General features: G+C 41.4%; 1 protein-coding gene across 3 annotated transcripts in view; it reads left to right on the forward strand.

The window, feature by feature from the left end:
- GALNT7 (polypeptide N-acetylgalactosaminyltransferase 7) overlaps nucleotides 1–23,702 on the forward strand; it is a 113,071-nt gene that overhangs the window by 6,316 nt on the left and 83,053 nt on the right. The window lies entirely within an intron of this gene.

The raw sequence follows: 23,702 nt of genomic DNA on the forward strand, positions 1-23,702 counted from the left end.
AGGGTGCCTGGGTACGGCTTCATGAGCCATGGCATTAAGGGGTAGGCTGGGTCCCCAAGGATAACTATAGGCATTTCAACATCCCCAACAGTTATTTTCTGGTCTGGGAAGTAAATCCCTTCCTGCAGCTGTTCAAACAGACCAGAGTTCCTGAAGACGCGAGTGTCATGAACCTTTCCCGGCCATCCCACGTTGATAGTGAAACGTCCCTTGTGATCCACCAGTGCTTGCAGCACCATTGAAAAGTACCCCTTGTGGTTTATGTACTGGCTGCACTGGTGGTCCGGTCCCAAGATAAGGATATGGGTTCCATCTATGGCCCCACCACAGTTAGGGAATCCCATTGCAGCAAAGCCATCTAGTATGACCTGCACATTTCCCAGAGTCACTACCTTTGATAGCGGCAGCTCCATGATTGTGTTGGCTACTTGCATCTCAGCAACCCCCACAGTAGATTTGCACACTCCAAATTGATTCCCGACTGACCGGTAGCTGTCTGGTGTTGCAAGCTTCCACAGGTCTGTTGCCACTCACTTGTGAACTGTGAGGGCTGCTCTCATCTTGGTATTCTTGTGCTTCATGGCAGGGGAAAGCAAGTCACAAAGTTCCATGAAGTGCCCTTACGCATGCGAACGTTTCGCAGCCACTGGGAATCATCCCAGACCCGCAACACTGTGCGGTCCCACCACTCTATGCTTGTTTCCCGGGCCCAGAATCGGCGTTCCACGGCATAAGCCTGCCCCATTAACACCATGATCTCCAAATTGTGGGGGAACGCGGTTTTAGAGAAAAGTGTGTTCATGTTCGTCGCCTCCTCGCCTGGTTTTTCAGGTGCTGGTTCTGCATACACTGCACGATAATGCATGAGGTATTTACAATGGTCATAACTGCTGCGGTGAGCTGAATGGGCTCCATGCTTGCTGTGCAATGGCGTCTGCTCCTGCTTGGGCAATCCAGGGAAAAGGGCGCAAAATGATTGTTTGCCATTGCTCTGATGGAGGGAGGGGGTGACTGACAACATGGCTTACAGGGAATTAAAATCAACAAAGGGGTGGCTTTGCGAGAAACAGAATGCCCCCCTTAAGGACAGAACTCAAAACTGGGTTTAGCAGGCAGCTGATTTCATAGAGGGAGGGAGGGAGGAGAAAATGAATACAAAACAAATCTGGTCTATTTCTTGTTTTGATCCACTTCATCTATCTTTATACATCTTGCTGGCAGCAGACTGTGCAGTACGACCGCCAGCCATTGTCATCTCCTGGGTCCTCGGCAGAAAACGGTGCAGTATGACTGCTGGCCATCGTCTTCTCCTGGCTGCTGATTAAAAGACCAGTGCACTGCCGGTAGGACTCAATCGCCATGAGACGAAACTTAAAAGGGAAACGACCTGGCTGAGTCACTCCCATGTTTGCCCAGGCACCCCGACCTCATCGAGGTCGGTTAAAAGAGCACCCTGGACTACGTCGATGACGGCTACCAGTCATACTGCGCTGTCTGCTGCCAAAAGGCAATAAGCTGCTACTGTGTAGCAATGCGGTAGTGCATCTGCCAGCATCCAGGTGAGCTGAGCAGGCTCCATGCTTGCCGTGGTATGGCGTCTGCACGGGTAACCCCGGAAAAAAGGCGCGAAACGATTGTCTGCTGTTGCTTTCACGGAGGGAGGGAGGGAGGGAGGAAGTGAGGGAAAGGGGGCCTGATGATATGTACCCAGAACCACCCGCGACAATGTTTTAGCCCCATCGGGGATTGGGATTTCTACCCAGAATTCAAATGGGCGGCAGAGACTGTGGGAACTGTGGGATAGCTACCCACAGTGCAACGCTCCAGAAGTTGACGGTTGGCTCGGTACTGTAGACACACTCTGCCGACTACATGCACTTAGTGCATTTGTGTGGGGACACACACAATCGACTCTATAAAAACGCTTTCTACAAAACCGATTTCTATAAATTCGACCTAATTTCATAGTGTAGACAAGGCCTGAGAGAGACAAGCTTTTGAGCTAGAACACTACTCACTCTTCTGGTCTAGGAAATGTACTCAGAGTGTCACAGTTAAATACAAGGAGTAACAGATTGTTTAGCATAACTAGTTAACCCATATTTCAAGGGACCATTCAAAGTGAAGTGGCCTGTTAACACCTTTACAGTCGTGAGGGAGACGGGAGTTGGTTCGTGGGTTATAGATTGTTGTAATAAGCCATAAATGAATGATTACTGCCAATTATAAAGCTCTGAAAACAAGAGTTTATAAACTTGGAAATGCTGACAGACCCTTAACTTAACAAGCAGCTTTCTGCTAGCTCTTAACTGTGCATGCTCCTTCCTTGTATCCCTGGGTGCATGCACAATTGCTGCTTGGCTCAAGTGGTTAGAGATCTCAGGTCACATATAAAAAGACTGATTTGGAAACCACTTCCAGCTGAGGCATTTTTTTTAAACTAGAAAGAGCAGGTCTGAAATGTGTGAATCTGGGGAAAAGGTATTCTATCCATGGTTACCTATAGATGATATATGCAGGTTGAACTACTCAGACTTTTAATTTCAGTGATAAGCATTTAATCATACATTTAGGAAAACTGCACTTTATTTCTAATGAAGAGTTAGATTTTTTTTCTCTGTGTTAAATACACTATCCAAGAGAAAAATCTAATCCAAGTGACTAGGTCTTAATTTATTAGTCAGGTGAATTGGTTATTTTGTTTACAATCACTTACTTTATGTATCTTGTAGTTTGTGTGCTTGATGCTTTATCTATAAAAACAAGGTCCAGGCCCTGAAGCTAAAATATAGCCAACACAAGTGTTAGTGTATGTATGCCCATGGTGCAGTGAGTTAAGAATGATTTGGAGGAGGATAAAGAGGATGGTTAGCAAATGGTGACTCAGTGGGTGACATAGAATAAAGCATTGAATTTTGAGTTGGTGAAGGAGACCAATGGAGCAATTGTATAGTGCCCACTGACCAGTCTTTTCTGTTTTCTTTTCTTTTTTTAAAGCAGATAAAAAAGCATGCATAAGACAAAAAGCATGCATAAGACTAGGAACGTTACTACATTTGAAACTACATTTGAAAATATGGTGATAACTGCTATGTTGGACATGATAACACTCCATGACACTATCCTGTATTTACACAAGAGATTTGTACCTCTGGGGATGTACTTTAGCATTTTCAAACAACAACAAATGTTAGAAACACTGGTAACGTTACAAATCTTTCAGAATGCAGTTTATCATAAATACATTGTCAGTGGTCTGTGGAACAGCTGATAGATTTTTAACATGAGAAATGTTAAGTCATATATTGTGTATCTAAAAATTAGGAGGTAACTTTTGCATTGATTGCCTATAACTTTCAGTTGTTTAACAATCAAAGTTATTGCATTCAGGTTGGAAGGAACATGAAGGTATAAATGTCTCGTTGTTTAGCAGTAGTGAAAAAGGTCAAGATAATCATAGGGTGAATCCAAAGGAATTGGGGGGGCTGGGAAGAAAATATGCCATTGTATAAAACCATGGTTGAGACTCCACTGCGGCTAGGAGTACTGTGTCCAGTTTTGGGAATCTTATCTCTGAAGGGATGTACAAATTTTGGAGAAGGTTCAGATAAATCAAGGTACGGTATATAGTTTCTTCATTATAACCTGAGCAGTTTGCAGAGGAATTCTAATCTAACAGTGACAAGGTGAAAAAATGAATTCTTCTCTGCTTGGCAGTGATCCCATATGAAATAAGCTAATATTAGAAGTAGAAAGAATTCTTGTATGTATTTTTCTCAAAACTACCAGCCTGCAAGAAGTCTGAGATCTCAGTGTTGGGTTCTTTTCCTTGTGTGTCATTATCTTTTTTGGTTCCTGCAGTAGAGGTTCTGTTGGCCAGATTATGTCCTTAATTGAAGCTGTGCAACTCCACATCCTTCAGTCAGGCTGTTCAAGTTTAACTGGTTGGAAGTTAGTAAATAATTCTGATTTGTGCATTATATGTACCTAAGAAGATATCACAGTGACCTTTTAAGGGAATTATATGAACTGAGCAACAACAGAAACACATGGACACTAAAATGGAGGGGCAGGGAGAAAAACTTCGGCTAAGTATACGGAGGGCTGTCATCATTGTAAAAAGGGCTGTCATCATTGTAAAAACATTTGAAATTTTCTTCTAGAAATGATGGAGGAATTTACATTACAAAGATTCTAGGAGAAGAAGTAATTGCTTGTCTCACCAGTGGTATTTGGGGTATAAATGTAATTCAGATCTTAACTATGGCAAATTTCTTGTTCTTATATTATTTATACTGGAATTTACAAATGTGTACCCAACACACAAGCCTCTGGGGTATATCTATAGAATAGCATATGTATTGAAACATGACTAACTGTTTGAGGGGGGAGGTAAGACTTTCTCCTAGGGTATATCAGCAGAGATGGATTTACAAAGTAAAAGTAAAAGCTAACTATACAAAATCCAGCAAATGAACAGTTTGGGGTGGGGGAGAGGAAGGAGGAAAAAAGTCCACAAGTGATTGAATGGTGTACACCTCAAAGACGGGAGGAATCATTAGGAATTAGAGTGTAGTAATGTGAGAAGCGATGGAATGTAATTAAAAAATAAAATTTTAGGTTAAATATCAGGAAGGGGAGATTATTCCAGTGTCATAATCTCCCAAGGAAAGTGGTGGATACCTTTATTTCTAAACGCCTTTTAAAAACCAGTCTTGGTAAAGTACTAGAAAATGTGTTGTGCTGAACAATCTTGTACAGGTAGTATAGTTGACTAGAAAAACCTACTCTATAGGTCTCTGAGTCTAATTTTTCTGTGGCTACTGGTATTTGGGTTTGGAGCACGCATCAAGGATCATTTGTTTGGATGAAGAGGGTGGTGATACCTACCAAAACACTATTTTACAATTAATTAACAATAATTAACTCTTCTACATCCTCTCTGTTTTAATAAACATAAGTCAAGCAGCAGTCTAACCAGTTCAGAAGCTAGTATGCTTTTGACTAGCGGTTCTCAAATTGCACTTCGGCAGAGTTGTTTCCAGATTAAACACAGGCTTCTGTTAGAATGTTTGTTGCAGCAACATATTTTGTCTACTATGAGGCAGCTTTATCCAATAGAAAAACACCTCATGTATTCATGTCGTGCAAAGCACATATCTAACAAGTGTATTTCACACATTCTATTTCTAATGATTGCTGTTGGTGGGTATTAATACACTAGTCTTATCTAAATTCTGTTTCTAAATAGTGTAGCAAGGAATTTTATAATTGTTACTACTTTTCTGAAGTGGCTTTGTCTGCATTATGTCCAATTATACTGATAAGATAATTGTTTCTGTCGCTAGGTATTACGCTACAAATTCTGCTTCTTATATAGAAACTACATTATTGTTTGAACAAAAGAAAAAATCAGAGACCAGATTGCTGAAAGTCTTTTTCAAGCCATACAATCTAAAAATAGGCTAGAATTTAATTTTTTACTGCTAAGGCTAAATAATGCACTTGTCCACTAAGCATTATAAACACGTAGACACAGCAGAGAGTAAAATTCTAATAAACCACATAAGCTTTCAAGAAACAAGTGTTTAGAATTGTATGACATTCTGAGGTACAATCCAGACCAGCGAGGGGCTGTGTTACCACTTCCCTGCAACCTCAGGAGCCTCACATTGCTTTGCTGTGGTAGCTCCAATCTGGGCCGCTCATAAACAGCCATGCAGCATGCAGGTAATACCCTGAGTGTTTGTGGAAACTGTAGCTTGTCAGCCACATGTCAGTCACACTCTGGCTTCCACCAGCCTGGGTTGTCACTTGCAGGGTGACACTAACACACTCCATCTCAGATTTCCCCCCAAAATATATGTTCTGCACTGTCCAGCCCTGTCCTGGACAGGCCAGATATATTAGGTCCATTGCTCCTCAAAGGAGATCTGTATACAACAATTTGTTACCATAAATGAAGTTACCCACACCATTCAGTTTAAAGACAATACTAGATTGGTTTTAATTAAAGAATAAAACGAGTTTATTTAACTACAAAGAGAGATTTTAAGTGAGTACAAGTACAAGGCATTAAAGTCAAAAATGGTTACAAGAGAAATAAAGATAACACTTTCTAGTGCTAAAACTTGATTGAAAGTAAAATTCTTACCTCATGCTCCATGCAATAGGGCTGACCCTCTTTCAGGTCAGGATTTCTCCCAAAGTCCAAACATTTTTTCTTTTGTCTTTTTAGGTGAAAATGAAAGATATGAATAGGGAGAGAGAATGTGGAATGTTTTTGCCCCTCACTTTATAGTCCCGTACTTCTTTTGAAATGCATTTTCCTGAGGGTTACCCCTAGATAAAGTTTGTTCCCACTGTGAGGTTGGATCATGGAGTCTTGTGAGGAAAGAGGTTCCATGCTGTTGTTTGCTAAGATGCAGATCAGTTTGTTCCTGCCCTCCTCTCCTCCCTCCCCCCGCTGTCCCCCTTGCCAAAGAATGGCCACTTGATAGGTGGTTGCCCATAAACTTTGATACCAGTAGAAGTGCGTGTCAGCTTGTCCTTTGTCTTTGAGAAATGTGGTTTGCCTACTCCCCAGATATGTCTGGTAAACACACTTCAGTCATGATTTCAGCTTATATTTATAACTCTACATATAATATTACTACATACATTTGATCGTGATATTTTTGATCAGTGAGTTCTTAGTTTTCAAATACTACCTCACAAGGCATATTTTGTACAAAGAGTATTACAGTAGTGTGTACGGTGTGAATACAGGGTTGAATTCCATCATCAAACCCTTCTGCTTTGTAAGTCTTGCACCCTTCACTCCCTGCACCAGCAGCCAGGAGTGGAATGGTGAATAATAGTGAAAATGTTATAATGCCATTATATAAATCAATGGTACTCTCTTACCTGGAATACTGTGTTCATTTCTTGCTCTCTTTAAAAAATTATTAGTGGAATAGAAAGGTTTCAAAGACAGATGAGAATGATTAGAGACATGGAAAGCTTCTATATGAAGAGAGGGTGGGAGGAAAAATTGGGACTGTTTACTTTAGAGACGAGGCGAATTAGAGGGGACATAAAAAAGTATACAAAATAACAGTATAAAAAAGATAGAGATCAGGCGTTTCTGGTTCCTTCCCGTAGTGGAAGACGAAGGGGACATTCAGTGAGAATGAAAGGGAGCAAATTCAGAACTGAAAAAAGGAAACAAATTTTCACATAATTTGCCCATGAAATTCACTTCCAAAAGATATAATTGAGGCAAAGAGTTTAGCAGAATTAAAGAAGAAGATGGACATCTATTAACATTTGTATTATGGTCGCACCAAGAGGCCTCATTCAGGATCAAGGCCTTGTTGTGCTAAGTGCTGGACAGAGACAGTCTTTGTTCTCAAAAGTTTACAAGCTTACAGTCTAAAACAAACGTAATCATAAATGACTAGCCAAACAAAATATATTCTCTCAATTCACAGGGCATATGTTTTTTTTTAAAAAAACAAAAAGCTTCCCTTTGTATGGATAAGAAGAATATCCAGTACCATGAGATCAGAATTAAAAAGCGAAAAGTTTGGGTAAGGATGCAAGCACTCATTCTCCAGGCATAACCCACCCTTACACTAATGAGGGGTTAGAAAAAAACTTTCCCTATGGGGAAGTCCAAGCTGGACCTGTACCCAAGCCAAGCACAGCTGGCCTGTGGCCCAAGTATGTTGTCATTTTCAGAACTGACCCTGACACTTCCCCACCCGTCAAATCTGTGCCGGTACCGCTGCCTTGTCTTTGGGGCATGGGCTTGGTTGGGGTTTCCCTGTGCCCCCAATCCATCTCTAGCCATCTCCTGCCTGTGGGGTCCTCACAACAGGGGCTCCGTGCCCCACTTCTGCCAGCCACTGCTATCTCACCGCATTGCGTGTGCTGTGGAGTTAGAGACACTGCAACTTGTCATCACGCTCACTCTGCACCACACATGAGCGCAGTGAGGTGGCAGCAGCTAGCAGAAGGGAGGCACACAGGTGGTGCTGTGCTGACCCCACGGGCAGGAGGAGGTGATTAGAGATGGCTCAGCTTGAGCTTGTGAGGGTCATGTTGTTGTCAGGTCCCGTTGGGTTGCAAGGCTCTACTGTGGTGGCATTTTTGCACTTTTTTTCTGAAGCAGCTGGTACTGGCTACTGTTGGAGACAGGATCCTGGGCTAGATGGGCCACCGGTTTGAGTCAGTATAGCAATGTGTATGTTTGGAAAGGGGAGGAAGTTCTGTGTTTACTAGACGCCTACTTGCTAGACATAGTAATTAACTCCTGGGGGAATTCTGCACCATTGCAGAATTCCCTGTTTCCCCCACAGAATTTCGGGCTGCCTTTACGGGCTGCTGGACTCAGCAGAGCCCAGCTCACAGTGAACGGAATGCTCAGCCTGGCAGGGCTGGAGGCTGCATGTTCTTTGATCCTCATTCTCACAAGGACAGAGAGGGCCTGGGAAACCCAGCTCAGGGCAGGGCCACACCACACCATGTCCCCAGGTGGGACAGTAAGAAATTGTGAGGAGTAAAGGCTCTGGGGGTGCTGGTGTCTGGGCTGGGAGCTGCCCTGCAGCTGGGATCTGTGGGGTAGGGGGTGCTGGTGTCTGGGCTCTGGCCTGTTGCTGGGCTCTGTGGAGAGGGGGGTTCTGGTGTCTGCTCCGTAGTTGGGCTCTGTGGAGAGGGGGATGCCCCACGGCTGGACTCGGGTCTGTGGAGATGGGACTGCTGGTGTTTAGGGGGTGCCATGTGGCTGGGCTCTGTGGGGAAGGGGGTGTTGGTGTCTGGGCTGGGGGGTGCCCTGCAGCTGGGCTCTGTTGGGAGGGGGGTGCCTTAGTTGAGATTTTTTGGGCCCTCTTCTTGCAGTATAAATCAGAGCAGGATTTTTCTTTTTTCTCTTCAGGGGTCTGGCCAAAACCGTGTAACTGTCTAGTTGTGAAAAAGCTAGTTTATTCAGTAAGGTATCTGCGTCGAAGGGGAAATTTTAAAAGGAAGAAAAGTGGCAAGCTTAACATATAGTAGTAGACCGGGGGAGGAGCTCAGTTGTAATGAGCTTCTGTTGTTATCCAAAATGAAAAGGTTCCAATTCTGAAAATATGTGCCTTTTTATGTGGGAAGAATATATATGCTTATGCCTTTGGTTTTTCACTGGGATGGAGGTTTGGGTTTGGGGGGATATTAGGGAAAATCGCAACACTGTTTTTGTGCATCTCTTTGGGAAAATTATGAGTTACTATTACAGTACTCTTTTTGGATAAAGGCAAACTGTTTCTGTTGATTATTTTGTAATAAACATTTATTGCTTGTTATAGAAAATGTTAAAGTAACACTGTGAACTTGAAACTGAATCAGTTTAAAAACAATTTAAAAATAGTTTGTAATGGTGTACCTGCCATGAGTCCATCTGCCAGTCTGTGGTTTTACAATTCCATTTTTCTATGTAAGGCCAACCTTCTCACAGATTTTGTGTCCCAGTCTTTGGGTGTCCAACCATAGACACCTTGTGCCTGATTTTTCAGAGGCATTGAGGGCCTACCATTCCCAGTGAGGGATTAAAGAACAAAATCTGTGTTCACTTATTTTGTACAGTTGAAAGTGTTTTGTTTACGGTCATTTTCACTGTTTCCGTGTACTCACATGGAGCCTGATCCACTGCCCATTGAATGGGATGGGTAGTATGTAAGCGGGGGAATAGTCCTGCTCTTGTGGGGAACTTTCCTGGCTTCTGCACTACCCCGGTGAAGTAGGCTAGCGAAAGGATCCGAGGCCTCACTCCCACTTCCTTTACCCAGTGGCCTCCCTGCCCTTGAGGACTTCCCTTCCACTCTCCTGTCTGGCAGAGTCCTCGTAACGCCAACAAGGCTTGGCCCAGGATTCCTGGGGGGCTCGACCCCCAACCCTGCTGTGGTCACCTAGGACAGGGGCTAGGGTGTCCCCACTCCAGGGTACTCTCTCTGCACTGGGCACTTCTCTGACCCACTGACCATTACATACAATTTAAAGCAAATGCAAGTTATTTAATCTACAATTAATTTAAAAAAGAATAAGGAAAAATGGGAAAGGTTAAAGGAAACACATCAACCCGCTCTGTGGCAGGGAACATCACAAACAGTGTCTCTGGAATGTCAGGGCAGTTCACAGTCTGTTCCTTGTAAGTCCCAGGCCTTCTTCTCAGGCCCTGGCTGTGCTGTAGGGATGCTGTGGGTTGGACACTTGCTCTGGTGGTGGCCACACGCTCTCAGGCTCTAAGTGGTAGGACGCTCCGTCCCAGTGTCGCCCCTGCCCTTTCGGGGTTACGATCCAAGCCTGGCCTGCAGAGCCTCTTGGCTGTGGCATCTCCCTGTGCTGGGCCTGCTGCCCAGGGTCCCCCTCACCGCACCCAGCTCTGGACTGCTCCAGCTCCACCACTCTGTCTCTGCTGCTCTGCCTCCGGCTCCCTGGGCTGCTTCTTTGGCCCCTCTGGCTCTGGTTGCTACAGTTCTGCTCCCAGGACAGGTCTGCTCTGCAGGCTGCTTCTATGACTCTGCTCCCAGCACTGACCTGCTTCGTGGGCTGCTTTTCTGGCCCCTCTGGCTCTGGTTGCTGCAGCTCTCCTCCCAGGGTAAGTCTGCTCTCTCTGGGCTGTGCCTCTAGCTTTGGGGCTGGAGCTCTGCTCCCAGGACAGGGTCTGCTCTCTCTCTCCAGGCTGCTTTTCTGTTCCCTATGGATCTGGCACAGCTCTGCTCCCCAACTTAGGTTGGGTCTCTGCTTTCTCCTTAGCTCGGCCCCACTCTGTCTGACCCAGGCAAATCCAGCTCACACGGAGGATGGGACCTCCCTGGCCTCCTGACTCCCTGATTAGCCTGCCCGCCCTGTCATTCAGGCTGACCTGAAGCATTGGCCTCTCCCCATTGTTCCTGGGGGCTGTCAGTCTCAGGGTCCTGATTCCCCATCGACCCTTCCGCCTTTTTAGTACTGGGAGCTAGCCAACCAAAACACCCCTACTGAATGTTAGTAAGGGGGCAAGTAGGTCAGATCCTTGGAACCTGAATGGACAATGAGCTCCATGCAGGCATTCAGATTTATTGATGTCAGTGGGGCTGTAAGGTGCAGGGTTTGGCCTGCATGGAGCTTGTTTTATAATCAAGGCCTTAGCAGTCACTTTTCATCTATTGTGTGAGAGACTCTCCGCAGAGGAAAGAGGAACATTTACAGCCAGATTTTCAGAAGTATTCACTAATTTTGTGTATCTTAAGCAAAGACTGACTGACTATACAGAAAAAACAGTGAGCTTATTATACCCAAAGTGCAGCCAAACATGGAAAGTTAATGTCACAATTTTTTCCTCAAATCTTAGTTACAGTAATTTCTAGTGTTGCTCCTGACAATAGTCGGTTAAATATTTAGTAGGTTAAATATTTTCAGATAAAAGTATGTATTTTTTTTAAATGTATGCTCCCCTCTAAATATCCTTTGAAAAAGCTTTTAAAAAATCTTCATGCCCATTCAAACCCTTGCCAGGGTGACTAAAGAGGAACTTAAAAAAATCTATTAAATATTTGGGAAATAAAATGACACTACTATTCCACACTCTCTACCATGTTACAGAATAAATGACTACACAATGGTTTTTCGAGTAATGGCACGGAAATGACAGAAATCTTATTCTGTTTTGGTAAAGGGCTTAATTTAATCTAAAAGGACGTTGCCAAGGATGTAAAGTCTAAGCTGTGACCAAGGATGTTCTGATGTTTGCAAGATCCCTGTAATTCATTTGTTGTTTCCCAATATAAAAGTTTCAGTGCTTTTTCACTTTTTAAAAGTTAACGCTAACAGTCCAACATTAATATTAAACCCATTATAATGTGAAACAGGTAAATCAGTTACAAGTTGCTTTTTAAATCCATAGAGAGATGCTGCAGAACTATAATTACAGTCCTTATAAATGTATGTGCACTAAGACTGGCAGTTGGAGTACTATATTCGTACCTAGGTTTTAGCATTATGTTATGTACAGAGCAACTGATACTATCTGAAAAATGGAACAAGTGAAACATGCACATTCAGGAACTGAGCATTTGAAAATTTGAACGTCTTAATTAGCCTGGTATTGTTTCTCAAGGGTCCCTGTTGCTGCAGGAAGAGTGTTGGACCATCCAAGGAAACTGTACCAGTAGCAAGTAGCTCCCTTTATTTAGTTTTAAAGTGATGCAGTACAACTTTAATGTCTATATTAACTAATGAAATAACTGCACAAGCAAAACTGTATGGTGCTAGTGCAGTATTTACCAAAGAAACAATGTATAGGGCTGCAGAATTCATTTCAAGTACAGTCACTGCACCATGTTTGTTGGGCTGTCATTTTTCGAAAGCTTTTAAAATGTTTCACATCACTGTTCTGTGCAGTAGTGGCTTTTCAGTGGGACATTTTAAAATATCAGTTAATCAAAAACTTAATTATTTTTAAAAACGTGGAAGTCTGGGCCAGCGAGCATTGTGGTATTTGGCACTCATCACAGATGGTGCATCGGGTGCTTTTAAGATTAATTTTGAATTCTTTCCAGGTTCTGAGGGCCATTTAAAATAGGTTATTAACGTTATTTTGAAGAAAATTGAATTCACATGGATGCAACTTTGTGCAGAGGTCCTAGAGTTCTGACTTCTGGTGTTACCACACTTTCTCACAGAGGATCAAATATGTCAACTTTGTGATGTCTGCTGTAGATTGGCCTCCTGGGAGGATGTTGTTCCAGAATCCATGCACTGCCAGATGGCCAAGCAGCATGTAACCTCCTCGTTATGGGACTGACCCACTGCAGAACTCTGTAAAAACTGTATCAACACACCAATTGCTTGAATTGAGTTAGTATTTACTAATGAAAAATGGCAGCATCTCTGTCCTATTTTGTCAGACTACAAATCTTCATTATAGAAGCCTGCCAAGAGGAGCCCGTTTATCCTTCACTACTGCTACATTAATAGCTCCAGCCTACAGTGTGTACAAAAGGAGACTTTTGCTTCCATAGAACAGTAAGACACCCAATCTGAAGGGAAGCTTCTGGTCTAATAAGTTATTTTTAATCACTAGATTTCATTCACAATTATAGAATGCAAGCATCTGCCATGTGTGATTAGTTAAAAAACAAACAAACTAAACATACTGCTTAAAAGGTCTCTGCCTCCTCTCTGTTGGTTTTCCATAATCAAAATGTGAATTAAAGATGACTAATGTAAAAGCTTACTTTTATTTAGAATATATCTAACATTTTAAAATATTGGGGCATGGGGAGCATTTATGTTGAGAAGCTGTTTTGTATAGTGACTTCCCCCCTCATTGTATTATGTCTGGCCACATAGCCATTTTAAATTAATGTCATCATAAAGCAAGCTGTTACCAGCATGGTCATCAAATAAAAGCAAAGAACTTCTTCAGGTCCTTGCAACCTATTTGGTCTATTGGTTTGTTTCTCTTCTACTCCCCTCTTCCCCCCAATCCTCTGACTAATGTAGATTTAGTAGAGGATTTTAAACTCATGACAAAGATTTGAATAAACTCTAAGCAGAGGTTAAGCCAGTGCTTATTCATTCAAAATCTTGTAGGTCAGGGTTTATCAGTTTGTTGTAGCTTTCCTTAGCTAAGCAATAGGAATAACGTTCCCACATCCTGTGATAGATGTTTTTATAACAGTACAGCCATAGCGGGTGGGGGTAGCATAAAGTTGTGCTCTCCCTTTTCAGGTAAACTCCCAACATTCTCATATGTGGAATGGATAATTGTTTTTTACATGCTGGCTCTTTCCTACTTGGGATTCAGCAAATGCAGAATGGTCTCTTGAATATTGATTGCATATATTAGACCTGATTTTGCTGAGTCCTAAGTGAAATTATTGTTCCAGAAAAGAGTTCTTATTTTTCCTGGGCTTGTATGAGTCTCCCTCGAAACAGGTTGATGCCTCCAACTGCTGAGCAAGAGAAGAATGCTGGGATTTCTGCCAGATTGTTATCTCTGGTCCCTTTTTGGTCCCGTCAGCTGGAAGGAATCGTACCGTTTTGAAGATCCTTCCCTTCCATGTGTGCACACACAGCCTCTGGCTGCTGGAATGAAGGAAGAACTGTCTTTGTTCCCCTCCAATACAGAGCCTTTTGGTTGCTGCATGGATGGTCAGGATTGTCTCCACTTAATTTACACCTCTCTCAGCCTCTTTTTGAGTTATCCATCCTAGTCAATAGCTCCTGTGGTATTGTGCCTGGCTTTCCAAGCTGCAGCAGAGTGAAACTAGCCTGACAGCTTTGTGGTTTCACTGCTGCCCACGGGTATATAAATAGCCGCAGTTATCACTGCTGCTTGGAAAAGCCATAAGCAATAGCAAAAGTACTGGAGTTGCCTGAAGATTTTTGGAAGAAACAATGCACCAGTTTACACTCTGCTTACATTTGGAAGATTTTCTTTATATTCAAAAGGGCTCACAACCTTTTAAAGAAAGTAAAGTGTAAGCTGATAGCAATTTCCTTTTAAAAAGAATCCATATTTAATATGTGTGTTTTAAGCCCTTTGTAACTCTTGTTCAATGATAATTGCTATTATTTAGCAAGAACTTGTCTGATTTATTCAATATAAAATAAAATGAATTTTTGCATTATGAAATTGATCTCTGCAAGTGAAAAAGAGCTTGAAATTTCATTCTAATTTTAAATTAGAAGAAAGCTCATGGTATGGCACAAATTTGGATTGTCCTTTGTCCCTGTAGAAATTTTTCTCTGACTTTCAACACACAGGATGATGATAGCTGCCTGATAGTTGTGGGAGGAGTATACAATTGGATTTTTCAAGACAATATAATTATTCCAGATGTATGAAAGATAGGTGTTGAAAGAAATGGACTTTTTATTACTGAGAAGAAAAGAGGGCACATTCTTTTATTCTTTCATATGCTTAGAAACCATGCAAATCTTTCACCATATATAACATGAGAGACACTACAAGAAGGATGTGAAAAAATTGGAAAACATCCAGCGGAGGGCAACAAAAATGATTAGGGGGCTGAAACACATGACTTATGAGGAGAGGCTGAGGGAACTTGGATTCTTTAGTCTGTGGAAGAGAAGAATGAGGGGGGATTTGATAGCTGCTTTCAACTGAAAGGAGGTTTCAAAGAGGATGGATCTAGACTGTTCTCAGCGGTAGCAGATGACAGAACGAAGAGTAATGGTCTCAAGTTGCAGTGGGGGAGGTTTAGGTTGGATATTAGGAAAAACTTTTTCACTAGGAGGGTGGTGAAACACCGGAATGCGTTACCTAGGGAGGTGGTGGAATCTCCTTCCTTAGAAGTTTTTAAGGTCAGGCTTGACAAAGCCCTGGCTGGGATGATTTAGTTGGGATTGGTCCTGCTTTGAGCAGGGGGTTGGACTAGATGACCTCCTGAGGTCCCTTCCAACCCTGATATTCTATGATTCTGTGAATATTGGATTTTTTTAAAAATCTTATTGCCTTGAAACACAGTATGAAGGGTTGTGGGTTTTTTTTTTAAGACAGGAAGTAATTCTTCTCATGAGAAGTTAAAGAATATATTGTAGAACAATATGGAGGCAACATTCTTTTAAGGAACTGAACATTTTGGCTTTTCATATTTAAAAATCGGTGTTCTAGGAGAAACTCTCTGCTTGTCTTCCCCTGTTTTACTAGGTATTCCAGATGACCCTTATCAGTGAAGTGATATTTCAGCTCAGACTGTAACACAAGGCATAACAGAAAATGGAGAAATAAAACTGAATCCTGCCTTTTGTGGGTTTGTGATGCTTAACAATATTTGAGTGTGAGATAAACAAGTAGGGTCACTATTTACTGAACTAAAAACATCAGAAATCTTATTTTACTTTAATATGTAAATGAGTATGGAAAAACTACCGGGAATAATAATAAACCTGTAAAAGCTGCTGGGAAGAAGATGTAATGAATAATACATTTTTTAAATTTTTTTTTATTAATCCTGTTGATGAAAGGATAACAAGAAAGATGGTGATTGAGTTACGATTTTCTTCAGGGAGAAAGGAGATGCTGTTTTCAGCCTTTTTCGCTCTTGAAATATGTCCTGCTACACTTATATCTAAATTGTAGTTTAAAATCTTCAGCTAAGACCTCAAAATTAAATTCTTCAAGGTGTGTGTGTGTGTGTGTGTGTGTGTGTGTGTGTGTGTGTGTGTGTGTGTGTGTGTGTGTGTGTGTGTGTGTGTGACATGCCACATATGTGGTGGTGATAGCCTTGTGATGAATTGCATTTATCATGCACCTTTGACTGCTTCTCTGTCCCTTAATCCATCTCCCCCAGGACTATTCTAACATTCCAAACCTCTGAGCAGGTTCAAACAGCTGTTGCTTTTTAATCATTCTGCTGCAAAATATTTCCTGTTTCTCCTAAATGTGGAGTATCCCCTCTAAAAAGTATATTGGTGTCTGACTCAGGAAAGGCCAGATTGAGGCCTGGACCAATGATTGATTTTAAATAACCAATATCTTCTTATTCTGCAAAAACAGAAACAGTTTTTGTACCGTTATAAGGGGATGATTCTCAGCTTCTCAATGGGGCATAAAACACTTCATTCCCTTCCTGCAGGTCCTAAATTATTGGACTTCAAAGTCATGATGTTATTTGTAGAAAAAGTATTTAATGATGTACTTAAAATATTGTTTCCTCCTGAGCCATGTACAGTTATAGTCATGGTAACTAAGGTATTGGGATTTCCTGATTGGGGGAAATGTTGGATCGTATTAAAGAAGTTCCTTATTAAAATCACAAATGAGTTTGATTCCCCATAGTTTAAATTCCAGGGTATTACTAATGAAGAGGTCTCTTGGTTTTTGGTACTGTTTCTCTCCCTCTCTGTGTGAAACTTGCAAGCTCCTAATTGTGTTAGGACATTCTAAGATAGAGTCTGTTCTCAAAGCAATTCACAGAGAGAGAGACTCAAAGCAACAGAAACAGCACTCAGAGACTCCCCGCCCTTTTGTTGTATTAACAATTGTGATTAAAATAGAGATAGAGGACGTATGTGGATGGATGCTTGGTGTGGATAATAACTGAATGATCAGGGAGGTGCCAGCCTAAGAATCCAGTGTCCATCGGCTGAAGAAGGCGTCAAGTGGAAATAACCAGAGGACCCCCGGAGGGCAGACTGGAATCCACCCAACAGCCTCAAGAATGGGAGAACCAAAGAACAAGATAACTTCTTGGAGCCGTCAGGAATGTGCTATCTGCTGATTGATTCAGCAACAGCATGATGAAGCAATTCCCATAGACTGGCATAGGAAGAAATTCCTATAAAAATGGACTCTAAAAAGTGAGAACTTTGGGGTCTGATTCTGCAAACCAACTTCCAGGAGCATCAGATGAGCATCTGACAAGGCCCTGCTCCCTCCTCATGTCCAGGCCACCTGGCCAGTGGCTTGGCATGAGCAACTCTAAGGCTGGTAGCTATGCTAAGAACCTTGCAGAACCTGTGTGTGTGTGTGTGTGAGTGTGTGTATGAATGAATGTGTGAATAAATATGAGATTGAATGGAATGTTATAACTATAACTAACTGCTTACTGTGATTCTTTCTGTATTCACAATAAATGTGGTATTTTGCCTTTTTCCCTTTAATAAGATCCTGCTGGTTTTTAATTTATTGGTATAACAGAAATATATATATATATTTTTAAAATCAAAATATATTTTCTGTAAATACATATTTATATATACACAAACACAGGCCTTGTGGTAGTGTTGGGGAATATAAAGGTTTTTGGTACTTATTTGGGAGTACCTACATAGATGTGGATTTGCCATTTAAAATTGATTGCAGCCATCACAAACTTGTGCCATTAAAACTATTCTATTCCATTACACCTCATGTATTCCATGTAGTACGTAATTATAACTTTGTTAAAGATTTCTTTGCTGATATTTGTTGGAAAATTTAAGAAATTAATTAAAATAGTCACTTTATCTTCAGTTTTCTTGCACTGAAGTTAAACTAGATATTTGAAGAATAATCTCAGTAGATAATGAAAAAACTAATGATGCAGACTAAGGTTACTTTTTTTTTTTTAAACTGGTTTAGGAAATCTATTAGCCCAATATGTTGAAAAGCAACATATTTTATTTCTTAGTCTAAAGGTGATGTTTTTCTTCATATGTTCAGAAACTTTTTTTTTTTAAATTCTGTAGATCAAGTTTATGTTCAGGGACACTAATGAAATATAGTTTGCAGCCTTGAACACTACACACAGGGGATCCAAGTGATAGGTTTAGTTAGTATTGCAGCAAAGGGAGAGTGAGCTGGTAGGTTTTGAAAAGCTGAAAATAATCATAGGAATTTAGTTTGCACAGAAACGTGTCCAAATACAGTATTAGGTCTGTAACTTAATCCCAGCAATCTTAATTTTTACGAATAGCTCACCACTGTGAATGTTGGTGAGAAATGATAAAACTGTCTTTTCTAACAACTTGGACTATTTTCCTAAATCTTACTGTACTACTTGCATTACAGAAAGTCATGCCGCAAGCAAAATACATGATGCTTGTCAAATCAGTGCAATAAAAAATTATGCTGCTTGGAGTATATTTCTAAAAATTTCTAAAAATGACTAAAATCAGTGAGAAGTCTGTCTTTTTCTTCTTCTTGCCTCCAAGGCTTCCCAAAAATGACCAGTAGTGAAAGTACTTGCATAATACCTGTAACAGTGGTATTAGCAGCCTCTGAGCTACCTGGCTATTTCCCCCTCCTTTCTTTCCTCTCTCAGACTTGAGAACTCCAGAGCCAAGGGATCTTGCAGAGTTAGGAATAAGCAATAAGAGTTCTCGGATCCAAGGGTACCCATTTTCTTTAATGAGATTGCTAAAAGTTTGTAGTTCTAGAACCAAACTGATTTATAGTTCGATTGCTGAAATGCTTGTGTTCTTAAAAATATAAACAACTAAACCATTAAGTGCTAAAATTTGTGGCAAGCTACTTTCTTTGACAAAAATGATTAGGGGTATGGAATGGCTTCCATATGAGGCGAGATTAATAAGACTGGGACTTTTCAGCTTGGAAAAGAGATGACTAAGGGAGGGTATGATAGAGGTCTATAAAATCATGACTGGTGTGGAGAAAGTAAATAAGGAAGTGTTATTTACTCCTCATAGCACAAGAATTAGGAGTCACCAAATGAAATTAACAGGCAGTGGGTTTAAAACAAACAAAATGAAGTATTTCTTCACACAGCACAGTCAACCTCTGGAACTCCTTGCCTGAGGGTGTTGTGAAGGCCAAGACTATAACAGGGTTCAAAAAAGAAGTAGATAATAAGTTCATGGAAGATAGGTCCATCAATGGCTGGCTATTAGCCACGATGGACAAGGATGGTGTCCCTAGCCTCTGTTTGCCAGAACCTGGGAATGGGTGACGGGGGATGGATCGCTTGGTGATTGCATGTTCAGGTCATTCCCCCTGTGACACTTGGCATTGGCCACTGTCGGAAGACAGGGTCTTAGGCTAGATAGACCTTTGGTGTGACCGTTCTTATGTTCTTAGTTCAGCCAGATGCTGCACCCTGATAGTTTCTCATCGTTCACCCTGCAGTATCATGAAATTAACATGATTTTTGTCAGCTTCACTGTGCCATAGAACCTGTGTGTCTGCCATCTTGGGAAGATAGTTTAAATCACTGCAGCATTATAGTCACATTTAGAAATCTTTCTGTAAACTATAAAGTCAAGAAACTTTCATTTTAAAAAATCAACTTCTTCAGAAATTAAGTTTTGGGCCCCTTTGTTTACTAGGGGAAGACCTCTCTCTTGTCACTAACAAGTAGGCAAATGGATTTTTTCAAAGCCTGGATGTTTGTCCTACCTTCTTTTCAAAACCAAACTTCTTTTGGGTCTGTGACTATCCAACTATGTCATGTAGTCAGATATTATAATGCTGAAAACTATACTAAAGCAAAGGAAAAGATTGTTTCCAAAACAAAATATTATGACTGAAAATAACTTGGATTTGTGTCCCCTATCTTTTCGTTTTTGCTTGTGGTTGTTCTTCTCACCATATGTCATCAGAATATTTATTGCAGAAGCAGATAAACAATATTGCTTATTTTAAAATCTCTTAAGACATGGAAGGCTGTGCATTAACTTTTTTTTTTTTTATGATTCTGAATAAATACAAGGTATGATAAATGATAGTTCAATTAATTTAAAGAGACAGTCATGTAGAGTCCCCAATTTTTCCTCAGCTTTTTTACCTAATGCTCCTGTGCGTATATTAGAAGCCGAACTGCATCTCTCTGTTCAGTACTTGTTCGTAAGCTGTAAACAGAAACATTACATCTTGTAAAGTTCTCTTTACTCTCTCTTTTCAAGAATAACGTAATTGGTTGAACTATGGGAGAGCAAGGTAACACTATGTGTAAGCTTCCCCACACAGATCTTCTGGTACTACTTACTTCTGACACCCCTAACATTCCAGCCACAAGCTTCTTTTATTGGAGGTTCATGTGGGATCAGGTTAAGAACATTTATTTGCTTTATTTTTGGCCTAAGAAAAAATAGACTATAATAGTCTCCGGACATGAGAGGTGCCCTTACTTGGTTTAGGTCTTATTGCAACCTTAGTTTAAGGTAACTAAAACATTGGACCTACCATTGTATATCTTCAATCAGTCAGTTTCCATGAATGACTAGGAGGAACACCCAGAGGATTACCTTCAGCCAGAGAGGAAAGCACTAAGTGAAATAACAGGTTAGTTTGGTCTATGTGTACGTGATTTTTATTTTTATTTTTTAAATCTTTAATTCACTGTTCCCTGCTACCTGCTTCGCTCATGTCCTTCGTAAGGCTTGATTTTGTAATCCTGACTCAGGCAAATTCCCATTGGTTTTTTTGTTTGTTTGTTTGTTTTTTGGCAGGCTTGCCTAAGTCTGAGCTTTGTGATCAGGCAACGCATTGGGAAATTATTGATTTGTCTGGGTATCTAACGCTTCATTTAGTTTAAAAGTAAAGTTTGTATGTTTTTTGTTTTTAATATCATGCTGTGGTCAAGTGTAAGATAGGCTTTTAAAGATGTTTGCATCTTCTCTTGACAGGGCTGCCTGACTAAGCTAGTTTACACAGCCCCAAGTGTGGTCCTGTCTTTTTGTATGTTAGAAAACAGTTTTTACCTGCAAAATAATAAACAAACAAACATTAATAGATCTGAAATGAAAAGCTTCAGTTAAAAACTTCCTGTATACTGACTTCATTGGCGTGTATGTGTGCTTGGTCAGCCCTGTACAAAAACATGTGAAGAGACCGTCTCTGCCCTGAAAAGCATGGACTACAAAATGGCAAGTGACATACGAAGGATGGGTAGAGAGGGACACAATTTAATACAAGTGTATACAATTTTTACATATATTTACAATTTTTTACTCTGAAAATTACTTTGTGCCCATTATCCTCCTCTGTCTCTGAAACACTTAATTGTCTGATTTTAAAAATATATGTTTAATAGGCATCATGGCAGAAGTGGGCCTTGAAGAAATGAACTTGATGACTATGGATCCATTCAGGGCGGGACTTGAATAATTATTCTGGAGTCTCGGTTTTAACCAAACCTCAAAGCTTAATTATTCAAGTGAAGAGCTTTGAACTTCAAAGATTTGAGTTCTTAACAAAACATTTTTACAAGCAGTAAACTTTATTAGTAAGATTACATGTATTAATACAAGTAATTATTCCCATGCTAGCTGTAGAATTTGTATGTCATGCAGTTAGACCTGCTGTTGAGAGTACTGACTCTTATTCATTCCTTGAAGCAAAATCCATGCATCTTTGCTTTTGTTTGTTGCATTCAAACTAACTTAAACAGCAGCAGTGTCAGCGACTTAAGGTTCTATACTACTGATTAAATGCAAGAGTTTCCAGCAGGCATTAGCAAAGTGACTTTTATATTAACTCCTGTCGAAGGCTATAAGAACCTTAAGCACTTTTAAGACATGAGAAGCTCACCAAAGGCTGAGAGGCTTTTTACCTGCCAAATGTCTGATGTCTGGTACTTTATTTACTGATGTCTTCTTGTACAGTCATTCAATCTTTGAAGTTGAATAAATAAACCATTCCAAAGTATTGTGGACATCTTTATTTTCATGTTTACCAGCGTTTACTGACATGTGCATCCATGTTCTTGTATTCCACGACTTATGAGCAGTCTGGCTTCATAGTGAAGGGGATATCCTCTTTATCCCGTTGCAGATGTTGCTGGAAAAGATTCTAAAAGCTTAAAACTTCAGTTTTATTTTTAAGACAGTAAAGGAGCCCATCATCATGTGCGTGGGGGGACAGGGAATAGAGGAGAGTATGTGAGGGGGTTATTTACACACCTTGTATGTTAATATTGTCTTTTAGAGACTTCATCAATAGAATTGGCTGTAGAGCACCAAACAGTAATGTGCTTGGTGACTCTCACTGTAGAGCAGGGGTTGGCAAACTACGGCCCATGGGTTACAGCCAACCCGCCAGCCGACTTAATCCGGCCCTCAAGCTCCTGCTGGGCAGCGGGGTCTGGGGCTTGTCCTACTCCTGTGCTCTAGCTGGGGACCGGGGTCTGGGGCCACTCCACATGGCTCTGGAAGCAGCGACATGTCCCTCCTCCAGCTCCTATGCATTGGGGCAGCCAGGGGGTTCCGCGTGCTGCCCCTGCCCCAAGCGCTGCCACCTCAGCTCCCATTGTCTGAGAACTGCAGGGCCAATGGAAGTCGCAGGGCGGCGCCCGCGGATGAGGCAGCACCCTGAGCTGCCTGACCGTGCCTCCGCTTAGAAGCCAGAGAGGGGACATGCCACTGCTTCTGGGAGCTGCTTGAGGTAAGTGCCGCCTCGAGCCTGCACCCCAAGCCCCTCCCATGCCCCAACCCCTGCCCCAGCCCTGATCCCCCTCCTGCCCTCTGAACCCCTCGATCCCAGCCCCACCGCAGAGCCCACACCTCCAGCTGGAGCCCCCAACCTCAACCTGAACTCCTCATTTTTGGCCCCATACCAGAGCCCACGCCCCCAGCCGGAGCCCTCGCCCCCTTCTGCATCCCAACCCCAAGACAGATGAGAAGTTTGTTTGCCTCAGTAATCTGATATGATATGTATTTTCACTGAATGTCATGCAGATTTTTCTCTTCCCTCTTCCCCCCCCCCCCCAAAAGAAAGGCATGGAGGAGTGGTGGGAGGGAGAGAGTAGGGACACAAATGAATTCATTATTTCTGTTTAGCAAATCAAAATAAGTAATTTCTTGTGGAGACCAAGTGAATATCATATAAATACTCAGGTGCCTGTCCCAGATGTGTTTTGCACTCCGTGGTAAATCCACTGAAACAGTCTGCAAATCTTGTAATTTTTTTTTCAAAGCAGAGTTTCTCAAAGCTTCTTACAATTCCCTTTCATAACTTTAATGATGATAAAGTCTTGAAATGTAGCATATGCACGGAGGGCTGTGTAAAGACAGAGCAGTGCATTTTCATTTATCTTGAGAAATGTCTGCAGTACACTTAGTCGCCTAATAGTGATAAATATGGACAAGAGCTCATCTAAAGAATATTGAAACATGCGAGGTGTAATTGCAGTCCCCTCCAGAAACCTATTTGAGACCACTCTCAATGGATCCAATTAGTATATTCTAGCTACTAGTTCCTTGCTCTAATTTCTCATAGCTGGGGTACAGATGTATGG

This window comes from Natator depressus, chromosome 4 (genome assembly GCF_965152275.1).
Source record: "Natator depressus isolate rNatDep1 chromosome 4, rNatDep2.hap1, whole genome shotgun sequence".
NCBI lineage: Eukaryota > Metazoa > Chordata > Testudines > Cheloniidae > Natator > Natator depressus.